Here is a 26,118-nt window from a genome sequence, read left to right as displayed (position 1 = left end):
TCCATGGGGTCGCTAAGAATCGGACACAACTGAGCGACTTCACTTTCACTTTTCACTTTCATGCATTGGAGAAGGAAATGGCAACCCACTCCAGTGTTCTTGCCTGGAGAATCCCAGGGACGGGGGAGCCTGGTGGGCTGCCGTCTATGGGGTCGCACAGGGTCGGACACGATTGAAGTGACTTAGCAGCAGCAGCAGCAGCCATTTCTTCTGTGAATCCTCTGTGAGGAAATCCTCCTCATTTCCCTAAATTTTCTCTCAGCATTTTGACTCAATATTTCCAAGGCAAATGTAGAACATGTGTTTGGAGATATAAAACCAAATACTTAAACATGGATTTACTACGTATTGAAACAGGGACCATACTCAAACTATTTACTTATAGTTTCAGTTTATTTACAAACCAGGCATGATAAAATTAATGTTACAGGTTTTTCAGGAAGACTTAAGGATATGCACAAATTAACATCCCTATCAAGAGATAGTCTCTTCCTTCATTCTTTTCCCCACACTCCCTGTGAGCTTTCACAAATCAAAGTAATTCATCCTATTTTCCATATACATATATACTGACCTCCTGGTCATTAGCAGTTTGATGGAACACCTATGAGTTATTCATCTTTGTACCCTCAAACCCAGCAAGACAATGTAGGTCTTCAACAACGTTTATTAAATGTATCAAATAAATATCCCCCTTTAACTGTTTTGGGTTTTATCCCATGTTGCTGCTGCTGCTGCTAAGTCACTTCAGTCATGTCCAATTCTGTGTGACTCCATAGACTGCAGCCCACCAGGCTCCCCCGTCCCTGGGATTCTCCAGGTAAGAACACTGGAGTGGGTTGCCATTTCCTTCTCCAATGCATGAAAGTGAAAAGTGAAAGTGAAGTTGCTCAGTCATGTCCGACTTTTAGCGACCCCATGGACTGCAGCCCACCAGGCTCCTCCGTCCACGGGATTTTCCAGGCAGGAGTACTGGAGTGGGGTGCCATTGCCTTCTCCTTTATCCCATATGAATGTACAAATTTAATATAAAAGAATGAAACCACAGATATCTTCAAACTATGCTTTTATTTTATCTTAATAATGTATTGTCCATTTTGTTCCATAATCCTCTTAATTATTGCTTGTGATGAGTACTTATTATCTCATCATGCTGAGTGATGCACCATAAATTCATAGCCTCTCAAATATTGTTAAATAACCAGGCTGCTTCTTATGTTTTACTGTTAAAATGACACTATAATAAGCATCTTTATGGATTCATTTTTTTCCTTCAAAATATAATTCATAGTGTGCATTATAGAATGCACTGATAGGTCAAAGGAGGAGTGACTGCTCCCTTGGTTCTTGAAATGATTTGCCAGATTACTTTCAAAAAGATTTGTGCCAGTGGTCTACTCTATCACCATTCAGGCATGTGCATGTCAACTGTACCAAAATCTAGTGAAATCTATATTTACTCTTTCAGCAGACACCTACTATTTCATCTGCCCTTCATTCCACCCACCCTCCTACATAATATACTCCAATTATGTCCTTCTCTCAGAAGTTATTTGATAACTTTAAATTATGTCCTTCTCTTTAAAATTATTTGCTATTTTATGAGATAGAATTAATTACTTTAATAATAAGTAACTTGACTGATATACTTCATTGAAAATTTTCAAGTTAGTAATGAGATAGTGAGTCAATCTCTTTCTTAGGCTAAGAAGTAAAGGTTGTAAAGTGGAAGCCTTTGCATTTCTCTCCTTGATGAGTGTAACTTCATATGGTTGCCTCCTTCCCTCTATCCCCCATTGCTTTCTAGTTATTTTTTGAGGTACTACTTATATTTTTATGTGCCGCATGTATCCATGCTCAGTTCTGTCTGACTCTTCATGACCCCTACTCCTGTAGCCTGCTAGGCTTCCCTGTCCATGGGATTTCCAAGGCAAGAATACTGGAGTGGGTTGCCACACTCCAGGGCATCTTCCCAACTCAGGGATTGAACCCTTATTTCTTGCATCTCCTGAATGAAAAATCTCCAGGCAGATTCTTCACCAACTGGGCCACAAGGGAAGACCCATGGGTCAGGTATAAAATCATTTAGGGTTCAGTTGTTTATTTTCTCTCTCCATATCCTCCTATTCCTCTGTTCAGCTCAGTTCAGTCACTCAGTTGTGTACAACTCTTTCTGACCCCATGGACTACAGCATGCCACACTTCCCTGTCCATTAACAACTCTGCTCAAACTCACATCCATTGAGTCAGTGATGCCATCCAACCTTCTCATCCTCTGCCGTCACCTTCTCTTCCCACCTTCAATCTTTCCCAACATCAGGGTCTTTTCCAATGAGTCAGTTCTTCACATCAGGTGGCCAAAGTATTGGAGCTTCAGCTTCAGCATCAGTCCTTTCAACGAATATTCAGGACTGATTTCCTTTAGGATGGTTGGTTTGATCTTGCAGTCCAAGGGACTCTCAAGAGTCTTCTCCAACACCACAGTTCAAAAGCATCAATTCTTCAGCACTCAGCTTTCTTTATAGTCCAACTCTCACATCCATACATGACTACTGAAAAAATCATAGCTTTGATTAGATGGATCTTTGTCAGCAAAGTAATGTCTCTGCTTTTTAATATGCTGCCTAGGTTGGTCATTGCTTTTCTTGCAAGGAGCAAATGTCTTTCATTTTCAAGGCTGCAATTCCTCTGTAGTAGAAGATAATCTTCATGAGGCCTCTTTGTTTCAAACTTATTCACCAACACACCCCTAGCACCTGGGAAAGTATTTGGTGTAGAGTAGTTTCTCAAGAAGTAATTTTGAGAACCTACTCTACGTTGCATTAACATGTGATATAACCAGGATCCTGTCAATAAGCTGAAACCAAAGTTAATTCATGTAAGAACTCTGGTTGACATAGACCTAAGTTTTGAATCTTGCTCAAAGACAGCATCTGCTTTTGTTTCCTTACTTGTTCATTGCATAAAATCTAAAATTCAGAGTATGGAATAATATCACTTTGTCCAATGAAGAATTTGTGGAAATACGTACAGAAATAACAAGTTCTCTTGTAATCAAAGCCTCTTGTCAGGTTCTACCAGCCATTTGTCATGTCGTTAATTCTCTGCCCAATTTCCTATGTAGGAAAAGGGTTTTACAACAAGAGCTCATTGCAGAAATTAAAACTCAAACTGGCTGTCCCCTGTTCATTTGCCACACGACATAGGTTTCTGGTGACATTCAGCTAATGAATTTCCTTCATGATTAACTACCCGTTATAGGTGGCCATTATAATGGATACATATTCAGCCTGTGCTGCACCCTTACAAGCCAGGTAGTTGTGGAAAGGGTCATTAATATAAGTGAGCTGGGATAGTCTTATTTTATGAAGTCAGAGAAAAATGGAGCTTGAAAAATATTGCTCACAATCAAACAAATTGCTGAAACAAAAAATATGCTCTGCTGAACTGTAACATCTATTCTTTTTTATTGGGATAGAAGGCAAAAGACATGCAAAATTAGTTGGTATATGCAATAGGGGCATTCTTTCTTTCATTCTCCAAGGTACTTTGGAGAAAAGGCAGAAAGAAGGAAAAAAGTGAAAGCAACTGCCAGACTATTTTTCTTTAAAAATTAACATCTTCTGTATTTGCTTAACTTGTCAAAAGCCTCTGTAGACTTTATGCTGCGGGAAGCCTCTCACCATTGCTTAATCTGTAGTGACATCTGGTGGCCCAAATTACTCAAGTAGTTGGAGAAAGCACACATCTTCATTATACAACGTTTAAGACCCCTTAGTGGATACGCAGTCACCAGTAAGGATGAGTCAACCCTTTCTTGGATTCTAAAGCCAGGTGTATACCCATGATGTGAGAGAGAATTGGTGGATAGCAAAAGCAAATTTATAAAGACAATAATAATGCCTTATTCTGGGATTAAAGTGAAATCTCACTTTGTTTATTATTCTTTCTCATTTTTTTAAATTTGTATTTTTAATTGCAGGATAGTTGCTTTACAGTGTTGTGTTGGTTTCTGCTATACAACAATGCAAATCAGCAGTAAGTATGTATATATATCCCTTCTCTCTTGAGCCTCCCTCTCCTCTAGATTCCACCCCTCTAGGTCATCATAGAGTGCCAACCTGAGCTCCATGTGCTGACAGCAGCTTCCCACTAACCACTTATTTTTCATAGGTGGTGTATGCATGTCAATGCTTCTCTCTGAATTGTTCCCACCCTCACTTTCCCCTGCTGTATCCACAAGTTCAATCTCTACCTCTGTATCTCTATTCCTGCCCTGCAAAAAGGTTCATTGATGCCATTTCCTTTCTCATTTTCAAATTATTTGTTTTTATATATTATTTTGAACTGAATTAACACATCAAATATTGAATTCTTACCAATCCTCCAACACTATGGATACTTCACTTTTTTGAACTATCATTGATTTATCAATTAGATTGAGCATCTACTATGGACCACATTTGGAGAAGGAGATGGCACCCAACTCCAGTACTCTTGCCTGGAAAATCCCATGGATGGAGGAGCCTGGTGGGCTGCAGTCCAGACCCGACCTGGTGGGTCGCAGAGAGTCAGACACGACTGAGCGACTTTCCTTTCACTTTTTGCTTTCATGCGTTGGAGGAGGAAATGGCAACCCACTCCAGTGTTCTTGCCTGGAGAGTCCCAGGGATGGGGGAGCCTGGTGGGCTGCCGTATATGGGATCGCGCAGAGTCGCACACGACTGAGGCGACTTAGCAGCAGTAGCAGCAGCATGGACCACAGTATTATAAAAAATTATTTGCAAATAGATGTAATCATCCTGATTTTATCAGTGGAAAACTAACATGCAATTTTTCATTTTGTGATCAACACATGACTTTTTAGCATGTTTTTACATTTTTGCAATCCTCAGAATATTAAGTGTGCTTTGGGGCATTTAGCAATTTTCCAAGGTATGCTTGACAACTGAATGTCTTTGACTACAGACATATTGTACATTTCTCATATTTCGTTGATCATGAATAATGAAGCAACACCTTCTTCTACTCCTATTCTCAATAAATTGCTACCTAGTTATCTAGATAGTTTGATCTAGTTACACAAATTAAGAACCTAGGAGATATGTTCGATCCCTCTTCTTTCTACGGCTTAAATATGATTCATCACCAATTGCTGCTGATTGACTTACTGAAGAGATTTTATATCTGTTGAAATCTCTTCATTCCTCATAGCCATAGTGTGAGTCCCCATTCCTATTCTCTCAACAGGAATACAAACTGGACTAACTAATCTCTTCACGTTTACTTTTATCCTCCTCCCAATCTTGTCTATCCTGCAGCCAGAGGCATCTTTTCTAAACAAAATCTTTTTGTCATCTCCCTGCTTAGAATCCTCCTCTGACTTCCCCATTGCTCTGACGAAATGACACAAGTCTTTAACCATGTACCGTGTTACCGAGTTTTATACCTTCAATCTCAACACACAAAGGGTTCTTTGAACCCCTTAAACAATTCATACCCTTCCAAGTCCCATAAACTTTGTGAACACTGCTCCTTCTTAGAATACTATTCTTATCCTACTTTACCTAAGAAACTCCCATTCATTTTTCATGTACATGTTTACAAGTGTCTTTTTCATTAAAAAAAAAAAAAAAACCTAAGTTGGACTTCCTGTCCATATTACCTCCATCCCCAAACACACACATAGAATATATGAGCATTTACCTTTATTTTCACAATTATTACAATGGTAATTTCACATTTCTTTGATAAGTGGATTAATATTTGCCTCTATTCTTAGACTATAATCTCTAAGAAATGGAAATATGTTTGCTTTTACTAAGAATTGCATTCTTACCACCTAGGCCAAGATCTGGCATACTCATTGCAATTGTTCATTAAGTATCGCTAAAAATACTCTTTGTCCATATTTTCTATACATACGTGTGTGTGTGTGTATATATACACACACATATATAAACACACATTTGTGTGCATGTGTGAGTATATATAGGTGTGTATATGTGAGTATATATATGTGTGTATGTATGTACACCAATGATGACCAGCAGCTGTACCTGAGAAGAGTGTAGGAAGGAGAAGGAACAGTAAGCAGGTGAACTGTGATTTCACACATATACCCAGACACATATGTGTGCGCATCTGTGTGCTTGTCTTCACTTTTGGCAACCATAAAAGCTTTAAGAGACATCAACTATGGATAGAGGATCTGCTAAGGAAGAACAGATGGTGCCCTTTAAGAATGGAGGGTTTTGGGACCCTGAAGACTACTAAGAAGTATTCCCTGAAGAGACACACCAACAAAGAGGTCAGAGGGTCCCAAGACAAAAGTGCATGACAAGGGAACAAGCTACACACTCAGGTTTGATCATAAGATTAGAGACCAGGGGCAGGGGAATCCCTATTCGTTTTCTAGTGATTCCTTACTTGTGCAAAGATATATGTATGTAATAGTAGTACATTATGTGTGAATTATATTTCTTGTTTTCCTGTAAGATTATTTTCCTTGTCTTCTGCATTGTGTGATAAAGAACATAGTTTAATGAAACATATAACTGGGTACTTAGAAATACATAGCAAATATATAGAAGGGTAATATCTTGGTTATATTTTTTTAAAGTGCTGAGTTTTTCTTCTTCTCACCCTTCACTTCTGAGGGATTATTCCTGGGATATTTCAAAAGCATATTATAAAAGTAGAAAAGGATTAAAAAAAAAAAAACTTGGAAGCCCCAGCAATATACCAGAGGAGAGAGGAAGTGTAACATACTGATTTGGCAATTAACAAGTAGCCATGTTTTTTAATTCAGTGGGTACAACAAAAATACATCTCTGAACCCCAAACTTTACCACTTGAAATTTTTTGTATATGTTGTATATACACTTAGTGTATATATAGTATAGTTATTTGCTATACTATATTTATTGGAGTATAGTTATTTACTATGGATATGAGAGTTGGACCGTAAAGAAAGCTGCACACCAAAGAATTAATGCTTTTGAACTGTGCTATTGGAGAAGACCCTTGAGAGTCCCTTGGACGGCAAGACAGCAAGATCAAAGCAGTCAATCCTAAAGGAAATCAATCCTGAATATTCATTGGACGGACTGATGCTGAAGCTGTAACTCCAATACTCTGGCCACATGATGCAAAGAATTGACTCACTGGAAAAGACCCTGATTCTGGGAAAGGTTGAAGGCAAGAGAAGGGGATGACAGAGGATGAGATGATTGGATGGCATCACCAACTTGATGGACATGAGTTTGAGCAAGCTCTGGGAGTTGGTGATGGACAGGGAAGCCTTGTGTGCTGCAGTCCAGGGGGTTGCAAAGAGTTGGACACAACTGAGAGACTGAACTGAACTGATAGTTATTTACAATGTTGTATTAGTTTCTTCTATATAGCAAAGTGAATCAGTCATACATATACATATATCCACTCTTTTTTAGACTTTTTTTTTTATAAGATCCCATTCATTTTAAGGAGCAACGTTGTTTAAGAACTCAGAAGGGGACTTTCCAGGTGGTCCAGGGTATAAGACTCCATGTTCCCAATGCAGGTGGGCCTGGGTTTGATCCCTGGTCAGGCAACTAAGATGCCTCCTACTGCAATAAGCCCCTGCACCACAATTAGAGAGCCTGGACATTGTAACTAGAGAAGCCCCATGTACAGCAAGGAAGACCCAGAGCAGCAAAATAATAATAACAACTCAGAAGTATAGATGAGGAGCAAAGAGTCTAGGAGAGGTTATTCCACTAACATCTTATTCTGTACATTCCAAACATGTTATGGTTTTTCATTTCTTCATGTTTTTCCCTTGATATTTGATCAGTCTTAGCATCTATTCTGTTTTCTTCTTACCAGAGCTTTAAAGCATCCGTTCATGTAAAGTTTGCCTATGTTCTTCAATCAGAATAAATCCCCACCTTCCTTCAAGTCCCCATCGCTCTCTCAGTTTGATTACAATAATCATTTCACTTAGCCACACAATACTTAAGCTCATGTTCTCTTTTTAGTTAAAAAGCCTATTTAGGTTTATAGCCCACCCAGCCCTTTGCATAGAGTTTTGGGCACACAAAGTGCTTATTTGAATGAACGTGCTATTTAAATGAATGAAAGAATTAACTGAGTGATTATTTTAAATTTCAAATTGACATTCAAGAAAGTATGCCATAGTGGTCTAGATGTTAGACTAAGAAATCCTAACGTCTGGGGACTTATGTTAGTTTGGCCATTTATTTAATAACTCAGTTACTCAGGTTTCATATCTTGAAAAACATTATAACAGCACTTACCTAAAGGGCTATTAGAAATATTAAGCATTAGCATATGGAAAATGCTTAAATGGACATCTGGCATGTAGAAATTGTTCGGTAATGCTGGCTATCTTGATGGTACCATCTATCAACAGAAACACTGTTCTCTTTCACAATCAAAGCAGTTTGAGAGTATTTGCTGTTTCTCCCTTTTCTCTGGTTTAAACTACTTTACAATAAAGTAAAATCTCATATTGAGTTGATACAGTGTCTTCTCAAGTTTTCCAACCATTTTCTATAGATGTATTAATCTTAATATATTCTGTGAAACATTATCATAATATTTATCAAGCAACCCAGTGTGGAATATACAGCATACAAAAGACAGATAACTTGAATTTGTAAGAGACAAGTCTAATATTTTCCTACATCTGCATTAATAGGATCCCCATTCTATTAATTCTATCTACATCTGGCATTTTAATCAAGCATTTCAATAGACATTCTCCTGAGACTTTTCAGAATCCATACAGCTTCTATAACTGACAAAAGTTCTTCACATGTCCCATCTAAAGTAATTTGACAGGAGGCTAGAAGTAATAGCAAAAGTCCAAGTTGCATGAAAATGTTTCTGGGTTTGAGATCAAGATGTAAAAGTTGGGAGTATAGTTTGAGCAAGATATTTCACAACTCCGGGCTCTGACTACTTTACCTCTAAAACTGGAATTACAATACCTACATGGAAGAGTTTGTGCATGGCAGATATTAAATGTCACAGTTATTAGCTTTTCAGTCAGTTAAAAATGATTTGCTTGAAATGTCATTATGTTTCCAAGATCCAATGTTCTAGGAACTTATCCTAGGTTAGCAGACTTACTTAAATATTTGCATGGAGAATTTCAGGTGCTCAGAGTCACAAAATTTCATATTGGTCATAAGAACTGTCAGCAGCTCCACAAAAATCAACTTCAAAGCCCTTTGCATTAATAGCATAGAGTGTGGTTATGGTTTGAGTCTGATGTGTCTCTCATCCATAACAAATGACCTTCAGGGCAGAGTAGAAAAATTGTCCTTACAGTCGCTGGCTTTGTTAGGTGACTCACCTTTCTGCTTCAGAGATTTCTTTACCAATGCATATTTAGAGGAATGAGGACTGTAAAGAACATGAAAGCACATCAAATATTTATCTCCAGAGTTTCATTTTCTAAGGAACAGGAAGTGTGTCACACGATTTCTCAGAGGGGTAAACACCCCTAGGCCTCTCCTGATATTCAGGAGATAGAAGGCATAGAGTATGTAGTGTGGGATGGACTGTTGCTGTTTTTCAGTCACTAAGTTGTGTCCAACTCTTTGCAGCCCCATGGACTTCAGCATGTCAGGCTTCCCTGTTCTCCCCGTCTCTTGGAATTTGCTCAAATTCATGTCCATTGAGTCGGTCCTATGCCACCCTCTTCTCCTTTTGCCTTCAATCATATCCAGCATCAGGATCTTTTTCAAGGAGTCAGTTATTCACATCAGGTGGCCAAAGTATTAGAGTTTCAGTTTCAACCTTAGTCCTTCCAATGAATATTCAGTGTTGATTTCCTTTAGAATTGACTGGTTTGACCTCTTTGCAGTCCCAGAGACTCTCAAGAGTCTTCTCCAGCACCACACGTAGAAAGCATCGATTCTTCGGCACTCACCTTCTGTATGGCCCTACTCTTACATCCATACATTACTATTGGAAAAATCACACCCTTGACTATACACAACTTTGCTGGCAAAGTGATATCTCTGTTTTTTAATATGCTGTCCAGGTTTGTCATAGCCTTCTTTGTTTGTGCCCTACCAGAGAATCTATAGCTTTGACTATATGGACCTTTTGTGGCAAAATAATGTCTCTGCTTTATAACATGCTGAGTAGGTTTGTCATAGTTTTCTTCCCAATGAGTAAGCAGCATATCCATGGATAAATTCTCCATTTAGAGACATTGGGTCCAAGCAGTACATTTCTTACAAGACTAGAAGTCTCAGAAACAATCAAATTGTTATGAACGAAACAAAATAGGAAACTCCTATAGGAGACGGTATTAAAAATGGACTCAATCTACACTACCTTTAAATCACACTGTTGCAAACCAACCAATGATGGGCTCTATCTGAATCAAACTCCTCTCTCTGTCCTCTGGCCTCCACCCCGCCTCTGGTACCTGCACTTCTGCACATTCATAACACCCAGAAGCCAGATTTAGCACGGTGCCACAGACGCTTCACTTTGTTTATTTCTTTCTGCTATTAAATCAGGCCAGAACCCAAATATCTAAAAAGCATAATTAGTGTACATGAAAGTGTCTCAAGTGCAAAGTGCTTTGTAATTATTATTTAACCAAGAAAATTTCCTTTCCCTTAAAGTCTCTCAAACATATTTTACCTGGGGGTTTTCTTCAAATAACAATTTTAATAGGTAGCATTTCCTGAACACTTAACCACTTACCAGGCAGTATCCTAATTGCTTCCTATTTACTGATTTATTTAAGCATCAGAATTTTATAAGGTTGGATTATTATGTCTATCATTATTATTATTGATGAATAAACTGAGTTAAATTAGCTAGTGAATTCTGAAACTAAGTTTTTTTTTCCTTTAAAACAACAGCTGTATTGAGATATAGTTTGTATACCGTAAAATAAATCTGTTGTAAAACTATAGTTTGATATTTTAGTAGATTTATTGAGTTGTGTAATTATCACCCCAATCCAGTTTGTGTTTTAGTTAAGATATTTTTTGAAATAATTATGGATTCACAGAAAGTTGCAAAAAGTCCAAAAGAAAGTCCAATACTCTTTACCCAGCTTCCTCCAGTGGTACTAATTTTCAAAGCTACAGTACAGGGTAAACCAGGAAACTAATATTGGTACCATCTGCATAGGTTATGAAGATATCACCAGTTTTACTTTGACATGCTTATGCAAGTCACTTATGTGTGAGTGCACTTTGCATGCACTCACTTATGTGTGAGAGCATAGTTCTGTGCAGTTTTATCCCATGTATCTATGTACAAACTCACCTCCACACTCAACATACAGAATGCTGCATCACCATAAAACCCCATCATGCTGGGGGTATAACCTTTTGAACCCAGTCTAGAAAGTTCACTCCTAAGTTTCTAGAAACTTCATTTTTAACATCACAAACATATAATAAAAGAGGAAAGCAGAGAGGCTTTGGCAAATAGTTATAGAACCTACTGTGAGCCACACTATCTGTTAATCATTAGAAGTAGGGGGGTGAGTATGCCTTTGTTTGTATGAAGCTTGTCCTACAGTGGGGAGACAGACAATAAGACTGACCATATGCAAGGAGAAAGCAAAAACGGAGTAACTGTAATGATCAACTCTGGATTCCTATTCTGTACCCCAGTAATCTCTAACATGACATAGGGCCCCACCACTCATCAGGTTGTTCCTTTCTGAAGTTGATGACTCAAATTCAACCAAAATTCTGTCAGCTTGACCTTCAAAATAGATTTCCAATCTCTCATCAGTGCATCTCTAACACCATTCGAAGTCAGGACACATGGTCTCTTACTCAGGCTACGGCCCCAGTCTCCCCACTATTCTTCCCACTTCTCCTTTCCCCTCTTCTCTCCAGCATGTCTCTATCTGGGGGGACACTAAACTCTTGGTTCTGCCCTTGGACTCATTCTCCATCGGCACTATCATTGTTATTGCCCTAATTCAGTTTCATACGCATCAGACACTGTCAGTGCCAAGCCTGGAATTGTGGAACACGAAGGAGCCCCAGCGTCGTTGTAAGAGGTCTTTGGAGACATATAAGCACATACAACTGAATGTAATTTCCATTAAGGACAAGTATAGATACCATCAATTGGGAATATGGAAAAAAAACGTAATGGACTTCCACCTTGAAATAGTTAGGAACCACTGACTTAGACCTCTTGACCAATGACCTTTGGCTCTTGTTTTGGCTACCAAGTCTTCACTCCCAGCACTGTTCCTATCAAATGCATAGATCTGAGAATGTCACCATCATGCTAAGCCATTGATATCTTCTCTTGGGCCAAGAGAAAACATCTTAACCCCTTTGTCTATGGTTTGGCATCTCTTTGGCACCACTCTCTCCTTGCACCTGTATCTTTATTACTATACCTGTTTACTTGATGTTCCTTAGATATAAAAATATTCATAGCTTCATATTTTAGTTCAAGATTCATTGATGTTTTGGCTCTAATATCTTTTTTTTATCCTTTATCTTATAGAGAAAATATTTTAAGTATAAGCTCAATTGCCATTTCTGTGGAGCTTTTCTTATTCTTTCTATATAGAATAAGTTAATCATTCTATCAGATATGCTTCTATAGTCTTATGAAGAAGTAAAAGGTTCGACATCATAATTTTTACCCTTGATCAGATGACATAAGAGCAAGAACTTTAAAAAAAATCTAGCATATATTCTGGTGCATAGTATGCATGTCTATATTTGTGTGTATGAGTAGTATCTTAATCCATATTATATAATTTCAAACTGATAAAATATGCAAACTATGTGTTTTCAAATATCATCCTATTTTCAATCCTTGCTTACAAATTTTAGAAGCAAATATATTTATATTTGTTAATATTAAAACCATAACAGGTCTTGATTCATAATCATACTTAATTAGGTTGAAGAGGCTCCGTTTGTTAAGTTCACTTCTATCCCAGTTCTGTGTTTGCTGTATAGTCAGAGAGCTATTTTCAGAATCAGAAGTTTGCCTGTTTCTCCCTCACATGACAAACTCTTGCATGTCCCACATAAAATCCAAACCCCTTTGCATGGTTTGACAGATCTTCCCTTCCTGGTCCTTACTCATCTCTCCAGTCTTGTTTCTTCCCACGGTCCGTTCTATCTACTGACATAAACCTCTAAAACATCACTCTATTCTTCAGTCATGCCAAACTCACTTTAGTTTCCCTTTATCACATGCCTTTTTGATTGTTGCTCTTCTAGACCTCTGCTTATATATCTTTCCCCTATCACTTATCCTCCAATCCTTGGGTGTACTTTGGGCCTAATATTTGACTTAAAAGTCAACTTGCCCATCACCTTTCCTGACCATCTCTATACCTTCCTCTCCAGCAATACCCAGTAGCTATCTTTCCTCTGTCTCCTATTGTACCCTGTCATTTTCTCTGGCCCCTGTCATGGCATTTACCAGGGTTTAATTTTACTTCCTGTTTCTTTGTCTGCACACCTCAATAAATTTCAGAATCTTTGAGTTCTTGAACTAGTTTATCCATCACAGTGTCTCCACAACCTTGCACAGTCTCTGACACATAGTAGATATTAAGTAGATATTTATTGAATGGATAGATGTGAATTATTGTTTAGACTTTAGGCTCAGCCAGAATCTCAAAAGCAAAGTGGGATGTTAGAAAAAAAAAAATAAAATAACCTCAGTTCTGTTCAGTTGCTCAGTTGTGTCCAACTCTTTGTGATCCCATTAATTGCAGCATGCCAGGCCTCCCTGTCCATCACCAACTCCCAGAGTCCACCCAAATCCATGTCCGTTGAGTCGATGATACCACTCAACCATCTCATCCTCTGTCGTCCCTTTCTCCTCCTGCCCTCAATCTTTCCCAGCATCAGGGTCTTTTCAAATGAGTTAGCTCTTCATATCAGGTAGTCAAAGTATTGGACTTTCAGCTTCAACATCAGTCCTTCCAATGAACACCCGGGACCGATCTCCTTTAGGATGGACTGATTAGATCTCCTTGCAGTCCAAGGGACTCTCAAGGGTCTTCTCCAACACCACAGTTCAAAAGCATCAATTCTTCTGCCCTCAGCTTTCTTTATAGTCCAACTCTCACATCCATTCATGACCACTGGAAAAACCATAGCCTTGACTAAACGGACCTTTGTTGGCAAAGTAATGTCTCTGCTTTTGAATATGCTGTCTAGGTTGGTCATAACTTTCCTTCCAAGGAGTAAGCCTCTTTTAATTTCATGGCTGCAGTCACCATCTGCAGTGATTTTGGAGCCCAGAAAAATAAAGTCAGCCACTGTTTCCACTGTTGGAAGTTCCATGAAGTGATGGGACCAATGCCAAAGATTCTAAGTGAGTAAGATTCTCAAGCCAAAGGTAATACTGATCCTTTGGCTTGGAGAAAGGGGATTTATCCAGAGGGAAAGGAATGCCCATGGTGAATTAGGCCTTGAAGAACCAAATCTCTGTTTTTAATAAGTCGTAATCATCTAAACTGAAAATCTGCTTCCCCCTAGAAAAACTGAGTGGTAGATGTTGGTTTCCTTTCTAAGAAATAAAGGAGAGAAGACAGATCTGCAAGACAGGAAACAAAGATTATTTATGTGAGTTGGGCATGTGACCTTGAGCAAATCATTTCTCCCCTTCTGTCCTGTTTCAACCACAAAATAAGCAAACATGTTGGGTTTTTACTCAGGATTCCTGGTAAGTGATTTCAGTTTAGTGAGTCTAGAAAACAGCCTTTGTCCTCTATTATGTTACCTCCAATTGCAAAATCTCCCTATTGGTGTACTGTTTCCTCTTCTGATACATTCTCTACATGACCAAGCACGTTATTTTTATTTTTATTTTTTACAATATTGTATTGGTTTTGCCATACATCAACATGCATCTGCCACGGGTGTACACGTGTTCCCCATCCTGAACCCTCCTCCCACCTCCCTCTCCATACCATCCCTCTAGGTCATCCCAGTGCACCAGCCCCAAGCTTTCTGTATCCTGCATTGAACCTGGACTGGTGATTTCTAAATAAAGGGAAATTATATCGCCCGTGGTTTATGTATTTAAAACCATTCCTTGATGTTCAGTCTTGAGTACAGACTCATGTGCAAATCATTCAAATAATTCATCTCCTCCCTATCATATTTGCCCATGAGCCATCAGCTTAAAACTGTGGCCAAAGCAATTTTAAAAAGAGAGGATGTTTTGCCATGGATTTTGCTAGACTTGTAGAATATCAGTCTCAAATGGTAGCTCTGTATATGGCTAGAGCCAACCTGTAAAGGAAGATGGTACAAAGGAGAGCGAGGCAGAGGAGGGATGAGGATAAGACCTGTTCCTGCTGCCACTATTTGAGTGCTGGAGTCCAGCCAAATGCTAATGCTGCCTTTAGTTTTCAGTTACTGTGAATTGGTTTTTTATCATTTCAATCATCATACTAAAGTTAGGCTTTCAGGTAAATCCCAACAACTGTGTTTAACAATGAGAAAATGTCACCTCTTTTAAGGCTGCTTTTCAAATAGTATATGAGAAATTAAAGAGCCTCTTGATGAAGGTGAAAGAGGACAGTGAAAAAGCTGGCTGAAAATTCAACATTCAAAAAATGAAGATCATCGCATACAGTCTCATCATTTCATGGCAGATGGATGGGAAAATAATGGATACAGTGAGAGGCTTTATTTTCTTGGGCTCCAAAATCACTGCAGATGGTAACTACAGCCATGAAATTAAAAGGCACTTGCTCCTTAGAAGAAAGGCTATGACCAACCTAGACAGCATATTAAAAAGCAGAGACATTACTTTGCCAACAAAGGTCCATCTAGTCAAAGCTATGGTTTTCCCAGTGGTCATGTATGGATGTGAGAGTTGGACAATGAAGAAAACTGAGTGCCAAAGATTTGATGCTTTTGCACTGTGGTTTTGGAGAAGCCTCTTGAGAGTCCCTTGGACTGCAAGGAGATCATATCAGTCAATCCTAAAGGAAATCAATGCCAAATATTCATTGGAAGGACTGAAGCTGAGGCAGAAACTCCAATACTTTGGCCACCTGATGCAAATAAGTGACCAACTCATTAGAAAAAATCCTGACACTGGGAAAGGCAGGAGAAGAAGGAGACGACAGATGATGAGATGGTTGGATGGCATCACCAACTCAATGGACATGAATTTGAGTGGACTCTGGGATGTGGTGAGGGACTGGGGAGCCTGGTGTGCTGCCATCTATGGGGTCACAAAGAGTTGGACACGACTGAGTGACTGAACAACAACAAAATGGAAAAGTATACATTATAATATGTTCACTTACTAGAATATAAAATCAGATTGGACTGGTAGGTGGAGAATGTTGGAAGATAAGTTTGGAGACATGGGTTGGACCTTGACATTGGATGTCCTTGAAAGCCAAGTTAAAGAGTGAGGTATGCCGACAAGTAAGCAGGAAGTAAAATTAAACCCTGCTAAATGCTATGATAGGGTCAAAAGAAGGGTATGATGGGAGACATAAATGTCACCTTTTCTCTCTTCTATCTATTCTCTCTCATCACCTCTTTCTGTCTATCTGTCTCTTTCCCCTCCCTCCCTCATTCCTGGTTGTTCTCCTATCCTTCCCATGGTAAGCAAAAGTACTTTTACATTATGAAATAAGTGAGTTCAATATGCAAGGCAAAATGTTCAGTTAAAATGTAAACTGGAAAGCTTATTTATGTGAACAAGGAAAGATTTCAAGCACTGGATGTATGCTTGGGCTCTGCATTCTTTGAATCCTTATAGTCTATGTTGCTGATTGCGTTTATGCTAATTATCACAGTTAAACCTCACAATAACCCTATTATGGAGGTTTGTTAGACCCATTTTCAGATGACTGAACTATATTGGCTTCATTGCATTTTCCATCTTCTAGAGATGGCCTGCATCCCTTGGCCTCCTAGTCCTGCCTACTGCTTCTGTAATGTCATACCCATCTCTGACTCACACTTCTTATAAGGACTCTTGTGATTACACTGGGCCCATCCAGATAATGCAGAATAACCTTTCCATCTGGGTCTTGAGTCCCTTTTAGTAAAGTCCCTTTTAGCATCTCAAGTGACATATTACAGATTTCAGGGATTAGGATAAGGATATCTTGTTAGGGAGGATTGGGCATTATTCAACTTTCTATATATACACCAACTTTTATAGAAATTAAAAGATATGCTCAAAGCTACACAGATGGTTACTATGAAGATGAGCTTCAATTCCAGCCAGGACTAATTCCAAAGTGTGTGCTCTTATCTATTATGTCTATGATATACAGGTACTGTTTCATGTTCCCCTGTATGATGCTATAAAATGTGTAAACTAGTGTGGATTTACACTATCGTCAGTCCCAAGAACAGTTTGTTTGGTCCTGCCTGAAGCCTTTTTTCCCTCCATAAGCTACAGAAAAGTGAATCTGTTGCTTGGAAAAGTGCATCTGTGTGCTTCTTCCAGGCAGTTGCAAGACATTCATGTCCTTCTGATTTACAGTGTATACAAATCCAGGCACCCAGTTAGTTTCCTGTTGGCAAAGTGACTCCACTAGATACATCATTCTTATCTCAAATGTTTGTGAAAGTCAGTCAGTCAAAAAACATTTATCTAGTGCCTAAAAAAGCATTTCACATAAATCAATGTGCTGTAAGTCAATAAGATAATCACTCAAATGCCACTAATAAAAGTGTGCTTTTTTGTGCTTAGTCACTCAGTCATGTCTAACTCTTTGTGACCCCATGGACTGTACCCCACCAGGCTCCTCTGTCCATGGGGATTCTCCAGGCAAGAATACTGGAGTGGGTTGCCATGCCCTCCTCCAGGGGATATCCCAACCCACTGAACCCAGGTCTCCCACATTGCAGGCAGATTCTTTACCGTCTGAGCCACCAGGGAAGTCCCACTAATAAAAGTGGTGTTCCTCAAATGAAGATTTCCAGAAACATGTGTATATTATGAAAACACACACAAAAAGTGACCGTGGCAAAATCATTTTTAAAGATCTAAAAACTTAGAAGATACATAAATGTCTTTGTGTCTTTTTACCCTCCATCCCCCCTTTCCTCACCTCCTTCCCTACCTATCCCTCTAATACGAATACATACACACACACACACACACACACACACACACACTCACACACTCACAGAAACAGCACATATATATCTGCTGCTGCTGCTGCTGCTAAATCGTTTCAGTCGTGCCCAACTCTGTGTGACTCCATAGATGGCAGCCCACCAGGCTCCCTCATTCCTGGGATTCTCCAGGCAAGAACACTGGAGTGGGTTGCCATTTCCTTCTCCAATTCATGAAAGTGAAAAGTGAAAGTGAAGCCGTTCAGTTGTGTCTGACTCTTTGTGACCCCATGGACTGCAGCCTACCAGGCTCCTCCGTCCATGGGATTTTCCAGGCAAGAGTACTGGAGTGAGTCGCCATCGCATTCTCCAACATATATATCTAAGTAACTAAGATCATAGCATCCGGTCCCATCACTTCATGGCAAATAGATGGGGAAACAGTGGAAACAGTGGCAGACTTTATTTTTCTGGGCTCCAAAATCACTGCAGATGGTGATTGCAGCCATGAAATTAAAAGAGGCTTACTCCTTGGAAGGAAAGTTATGACCAACCTAGACAGAAGATTAAAAAGAAGAGACATTACTTTGCCAAAAAAGGTCCATCTAGTTAAGGATATGGTTTTTCCAATAGTCATGTATGGATGTGAGAGTTGGACCATAAAGAAAGCTGAGCACTGAAGAATTTATGCTTTTGAATTGTGGTGTTGAAGAAGACTCTTGAGAGTCCCTTGGACTGCAAGGAGATCCAGCCAGTCCATTCTAAAGGAGATCGGTCCTGGGTGTTCATTGGAAGGACTGCTGTGGAAGCTGAAAGTCCAATACTTTGGCCACCTGATGCGAAGAGCTGACTCATTGGAAAAGACCCTGATGCTGGGAAAGATTGAGGGCAGGAGGAGAAGGGGATGACTGAGGATGAGATGGTTGAGTGGCATCATCGACTCAATGGACATGGGTTTAGGTGGACTCTGGGAGTGGGTGATGGACAGGGAGGCATGGCGTGCTTCGGTTCATGGGGTTGCAAAGAGTCGGACACGACTGAGCGACTGAACTGAACTGAACATAATGTAAGTGAATAAAGATGATCATTTCTTTAGATGCAACACCTAACACTGTGATACAGCCACAATAAGTAATTTATTAAAAAAAAATTCAAATTCAAATCCAGGCACCCAGTTAGTTTCCTGTTGGCAAAATGACTCCACTATATACATCATTCTTATCTGGACTAATAGGTACTGAAATGAAGTAAAGTAAAAGTCACTCAGTCGTGTCCTACTCTTTATGACATCCTCTTAGAGACCAGGATGTTGAACTATATCCAGCTCCATGGATGTATACTAGTCATATTTAAGGGTTCTTTAACCTGATTGGGATTTTCTTTTCCAACCTCTTTACCTAGTTGGCTCATACCAACACCTCAATTGTCACCTTCTCCAAAGCACCTCTCGTTCTCCTACAGTGAATTAGATGTCCTATTGGCATTTTCTGCTGGTACTCAGTACTGGTCCTGTGGTGATACAGATTATTATTCAAATTAGTTGACTTTTTTATTTTTTTAATATTTTATTTTTATTTAAAACAGGTTTTTTAAGAGCAGTCAGGTTCACAGCTAAATTGATAAATTTTAAAGATATCCTGTACACCCTCTGCCCACGCATATGCACAGCCTCTCCCATTATCGACATCCCCAACAGAGTGGTACATTTATCACCACTCTGATGGACCTACCCTGACACATTATCACCACTCAAAGTCCATAGCTGACATTAGGGTTCACTCTTGGTGTGGTACATGCTAGGGTTTAGACAAACGTATTCATACAGTATTTTCACTCCCTTAAAAATCCTCTGTGCTCTTCCTATGCTCCCTGCCCCTACCTTCACCTCTGGCAACCACTAATCTTTTCATGGGCTCCATAGTTTTCCCGTTTCCACAAAGTTATATAGCTGAAATCACATAGTATGTACTCTTTCAACATTGGCTTTTTTCCACTGAGTAATATACATGTAAGGTCTCCCCATGTCTTTTCCTGGCTTAGTAAATCATTTCATCTTAGGACCAAGTAATATTCCATTGCCTGGGTATACCACAGCTTGTTCATCCATTTATCTACAAGAGGACACCTCGGTTACTGCCAAGGTTTTCAAATTAGCTGGCCATGGATCTGTGTTGTCAAGTGTGCCATGACTCCATGAAGACCAGACTGTACCTCATTTACTGTTTTGTAGCCCCCAACCTACAGCCTGGATCATAGTAGAAAGAAAATTCTATGGGAGCAAGAAAATGAAAATCCTCATATTGTGTAAAGATGTTTTTGAAAAGTTTTCTGCAGCTAGATAGACCTATCAATACAACTACTCAGAACTATATTCCCACTTTCCCTAGTTAATAAAATCCTTTCACTGTCCCTGACATTAGTTCAAAAGGCAGGAATCAAGCTTTCCCTTAAATGGAAGCCTATAGATTATATAATTCTTAATGGATGGTAATGAAAATATCAGTTATGTAAGGATTATTGCCCAGTAAAAAATGAAACCTCTCCAGTCAGCAAGACTCCCCTATATGTGGACAGTGTCGCTGGCAGATGCATGCCACCTGTCACTCCTAAGGGACTTGGGCACTGAGGGAATGCTACTGAAATCTGCTCCAGTTCTGGGTGATCAAACTCATTCCTTATAAGAGCCTCTATCCTTGATTAAATAAACTGAGAATTTAGTCTACCACTCTGCCTTGTGTGTATGTTTGTTTGCATATGCATGCATTTGCTCTGTTAAATTTGAAATTACACAGAAAGTCAGGTAAAGCTTTATAAAGGAAATAAGATTTTGAATAAGGAAATTTATAGAAGGCTAGAATTTTGTCCTGTGCAGGAGTAGGTATAAGAGCCTTCGAGGTAGATGCAAAACATACAAAACTACAGTGGGGTTCAGGAAAAAAAAGAGAAAAAAAATAGATCTCTGGGATATAAATTTGGACTGGTAGATGAAGACGGTGGGAGGTAAGGTTGGAGAGGTGTGTTGGACCATGACATTGAATGCCCATTGAAACCAAGTTAAAGAGCAATGATAGCAAGAAATGATGTACAATGTTATTGATTTTTAAACAGGAAATTTAGTTAGTAAAGTAAGTAACATTTAAAAGCCATTTATAGTTATTGCTATTTTGTTGCTTCTCTAAGCCTCTTTAGTTTAACTGCTCTCTACTGTTCCTCTTCCCCAGAATATTGTCCTTGCAGTTTTTGGATGCTGACGTGTACACAATAAATTTCACAATAATGTGGATTTATTCAGGGCCACTCTAAAGAGCTACCTTATTCACAGAACAATTCCAAGTTCTCATTCATTAAGTATCCCCAAGTAATCTTTCTGTTTCAAGTTTCTGAAAGATATCATACTTTATAGCATTAGAGTTCGTTTTGTTCTGTGTTTTTCCTACTAGAATACAAACCCACTAACCACAGAAGATAGGTCTGACTTCTAACAATAGCCACAATAAAAAACAGTAATAATATTCACTAATAACTACACTGTGCTTACTTTGTGATGGGAACATCTTTAAGCACAGGATAAGAATTCACACCTCAGTACCTGGAGATGATGAAAATGTAACAGAGAGAGACATAGGTCACATATTTTGTATGGCTTTAATTATCAGCCCAGAAATTGTAGATTCAGAGTCCCTGATCCTCATCATAGGGAATTTGTTGTTGTTGTTCAGTCACTTAGCAGTGTCTGACTTTCTGACCCCGTGGACTGCAGCATGCAGGGCTTCCCCCTTCTTCACCATCTCCTGGAGTTTGCTCAGACTCATGTCCATTGAGTAAGTAATGCCATCCATCCATCTTATCCTCTGTCATTCCCTCCTCTTCCTGCCTTCATTTTTTGCCAGCAACAGGGTCTTTTCCAATGTGTCAATTATTTGCTTCAGGTGGCCAAACTTTTGGAGATGCAGCATCAGCCCTTCCAATGAATATTCAGGACTGGTTTCCTTTAGGACTGACTGCTTTGGTCTCTTTGCTGTCAAGGAGACTCTCAAGAGTCTTTTCCAGCACTATAGTTCAAAAGCATCAATTCTTTGGCCTTCTTTATCGTCCAGTTCTCACATCCATACATGACTACTGGAAAACCACAGCTTTGACTATACGGACATTTGTTGGCAAAGTAATGTCTCTGCTTTTCAATATGCTGTCTAGATTGTTCATAGCTTTTCTTCTAAGCAACAAGCATCTTTTAATTTCATGGCCACAGTCATCATCTGCAGTGATTTTGGAGCCCAGAAAAGAAAGTCTGTCACAGTTTCCATTGTTTTCCCATCTATTTGCCATGAAGTGATGGGAGCCGATGCCATGATCTTCATTCTTTGAATATTGAGTTTTAAGCCAGCTTTGTCATTCTGTTTGTGACTGCAGCATGCCAGGTTTCCCTCTCACCTTCCTTATTTAACTTATAAGCAGAGTATGTCATGTGAAATGCCAGGCTGGATGAAGCTCAAGCTGAAGTCAAGGTTTCCAGGAGAAATATCAATAACATCAGATGAGCAGATGACACCACTTTTATGGCAGAAAATGAAGCAAAACTAAAGAGGCTCTTGATGAAAATGAAAGAGGAGTGAAAAAAGACGACAGGATGAGATGGTTGGAATGCATCACTGACTTGATGGACATGAGGTTGCATAAACTCCAGGGCTTGGTGATGGACAGGGAAGCCTGGCATGCTTCAGTCCATGGGGTCGCAAAGAGTCAGACATGACTGGGCAACTGAACTGAACTTTCACTCTCCTCCAGTATAGTGAATACTGTTCCATTATCAAAACCAAGGTGCTATTTTGTGCGTGCTATAATTAAACAGTAATAATACTAATACTTTCTATTTACCCAGAGTCTTGCCCTCCAAAATATAACCAATTTATTTACTAAATTAAAAAATATTTATTAAGGTTCATTAGTAAACCAGAGTCTCTATCCTCATAGACCTTACAGCCGTGAGATACTATAGAGCTACAACATGTGACAAATAAACCTTTATTCATTTAAGATAGGTCTTAACAACCAAATTATGTCTTTAGTCATAATTTTAAGAAAAAATGTTAACCTGAAACAGTGCTGATTATTTTAGTGAATTTATGTATCCTTTTGGACTTTTTATTGATATGTGGTATTATCAAGAAAACACATTTTAGTAAGAGTGTGTGCTTCGGAAATGTTAACAAATTACTTAAGACAAATGATTTCCTTGTTCATCAGGGTTTAAATATCAGAAAGAATATCCAAGGCAGTTAGCAATTCTTACATTACAAGAGGGAGTCATTTTAGACCCGAGAGTAAGACTTTGATACAATAGTTCTTGACATGTGAATTCATCATGTTATAACTGTTTGGGAAATAACTGTTTTCCTATAAAAGTTAGACATACACTTTCATCTATATGAAGTATTTGAATCATATGTATCAGTTTCTTATGTTACCAGTTTAGTATTACAAATAAGTCATTCTTTTTGTCCTGATTTAAAATACATATTTATATACTCCTTATGAATGTGTTACTGCGGTACCAAATAAAATACAGAATACAAGTACTAAATCTAAGAGGTGAGAGGTAAAGGATTCAAAACCCAAGGCTTCTTTTTTGGACCCATTATATGGCTACTCAATTTCACCAACATGGTTAGTTAATGACAAGTTCTTCCCAGAATAAATTTCAAGAAATACTTTACAGCATTTTTTTCTGCAGTCTCCTACACTGTGGTTCCCTCTAATGTAACTGCCAATCAGATAATACCTAGCAAAAATTTCAAATACATGTGACATATTTTCAAGAAAGATGAATCAACAGGTTTCATATACTTTACTTAAAAACATTAAGATAAACTAAACAACCAAACATATCAACAAAGGCCCTAAGTTTCTACTTTAAAGATAGAATTTATTTCTACATTAAAGATAGAATTTTCACATCAAAAAGCACTAATTTGTATAAAATGCTGTGGCCTTTCACTTTGCAATGTCTATGTTTTATATTTATTGACTTAATTTATTTCCATTCTCCTTTTATTCATTCTAATTTTTCTAGGTTTTCACAGTGAGTTTTTAAAATTCATATGCTTTTATTTCTGCAGGTACTCAACTGATACTTAGAATGTGGGTTATAATTCCACAACATTATCATATTTGCCTGTGGTCATATCAGACAGCACTGTCTGACTTGTAAAATAAATATTTAAAAGAGAAATGCTATGGGAGCAAATCAACATTATTGTAAAATGATAACAAGCAGATTAGGGGGTATAGTATAAGCAATATTATATTTTGACTCATAATATTTCCTCCTGTATTCTCAAAGAAGATTATTAAAATATCTATCCAAAAGATAAATATCATAAATAGATATTATAGAGCATGTTTAAATCATAAAATTATATGTAATTGTATTTCCAATGATTCTCCCAACATATATTGCATTATTCAATGAGAATAGTGAGAGATTCAATTAGAATAATGAGAGATACAAATATCAATGATTCCTCTTTAAAAACTCATCTGATTTTTATACATGTAAGTCAAAAGTAAAATTCTTCCTGTTGTACTGCTTCTCAACTAAGCTACATAGACCCATAAGGAGCATAGATCCACAGAATATCTACATTATTTGCTAAGAAAGAAAATAGATTTCCCAGGTTCATCATAAAGCCACTGGCTTCACAACTATGGTTATTCCAACTTGAATGCTACACGAGTAACAACAAAAAATACCAACTGTCATTAAAATCATTAAATTAATGCTAAAAAGTACTCAGTTTGAAATTACATCCCAGATAAAATTAACAAGCCCTTGTAAACTTTATTATTAAGTGTGCATGTTATGATATTGGCAAATCTAACATTTTCTTGCAAGAATTTATTACTTTGTTGCATAAAAGAAACAATACTTCATCCTATTTGTATTCTTGAGCAAGACCAAATCATTCTTTCCATATTTCTAAACCATATATGGGAAGACAGAATTTCAAAGACATTCTGTATTTTTTATGGAATGCTAAGAAGTTTACAAATATAAAATCCATGCAAATTACATTGTTTATAGAAAGTTAACAACTCACTGTTATTCTCAAGTTAGTTTCCCTATTTTTATTCTTTTCCATTATTTATCTGGATCCTTGTTTTCCTTTAAAGCATAATTTGTGTCATGATGACACCAACATCATTGTTCTCCAAACTATTAATTCAATTAACTTTTGTTACTTTGAAGACTGAAAATATCCTTATGAAATATAGGATATCCAGTGAAGCAACCAGACCAAAAAAATGAAAATACTACTTCATCTGCATACCTGCAGGAAGAAAACAGACTATTCCGATTCCTATAAAGCATGGCTCTTCACACTTTGAGGACCAGGATGCTTAAAGCTTTGAGGACCAGGATACCAGATTATTTATTGTTTTTTAAAGCATCATATTAAGAAACGTGATGTCACTTACCAGTCAGTTTACATCTTTGCACCCAACTTCAAACATAGTGAACACTGAAAAAAAAATAATAATAATTAAAATATGATAGTAAACATATAAAAACTGAGTATTCCATAGAAAATTTAGAAATTATATTGTTAGAGCTACATGAACACACCTCTAAGTGTTTTTTAGACAAAATGCATTGCAATGATACTAATGATGACAGATAAGCAAGTATGTACAAACTGATCTTAAAAATTTATGCAAAGAAATAAATTCAGTAAATATTTAAAATGCATCAACTAGGATTAAAATGAATTAAGGATAAAAAATTGTTACAGTGAGTCTATGTCCACTTAGATATTGTCTAACCAGATGTGATAAAAATAAATATTGCCATATTTATTGTAGCCTTTTTTCATAACATAGGGATTGACAAGCTTCTGGAAAGAAACAGCAAATATTTTAGCCTTTCTAAGCCTGCAGTCTCTTCTTCAACTACTCAACTCTGTGTATGTAAATTAATAGATATGGCTGTGTTCCAGTTCAACTTTATTGACAAAATCAGCCTGTTGACAAAGATTTG

At 38.0% G+C, this 26,118-nt stretch overlaps 1 long non-coding RNA gene across 3 annotated transcripts in view; it reads right to left on the bottom strand.

Moving 5' to 3' along the window:
- Positions 1–25,607, bottom strand: part of LOC133241074 (uncharacterized) — a 1,297,712-nt gene extending 1,272,105 nt beyond the window's left edge. For 2 of the 3 annotated variants that reach the window (XR_009734505.1, XR_009734504.1), the window contains exon 1: positions 25,560–25,605. This is a non-coding gene — a long non-coding RNA (uncharacterized LOC133241074). Of the gene's footprint in view, positions 1–25,559 lie in introns of all 3 variants that reach the window. The other variant, XR_009734506.1, reaches the window with a different exon arrangement.
- Positions 25,608–26,118: the final 511 nt, after the last annotated feature.

This window comes from Bos javanicus, chromosome 29 (genome assembly GCF_032452875.1).
Source record: "Bos javanicus breed banteng chromosome 29, ARS-OSU_banteng_1.0, whole genome shotgun sequence".
NCBI classification, from domain to species: domain Eukaryota; kingdom Metazoa; phylum Chordata; class Mammalia; order Artiodactyla; family Bovidae; genus Bos; species Bos javanicus.
Note: the sequence above shows the minus strand (reverse complement) of the source record. Positions and strands in the feature narration are given on the sequence as shown.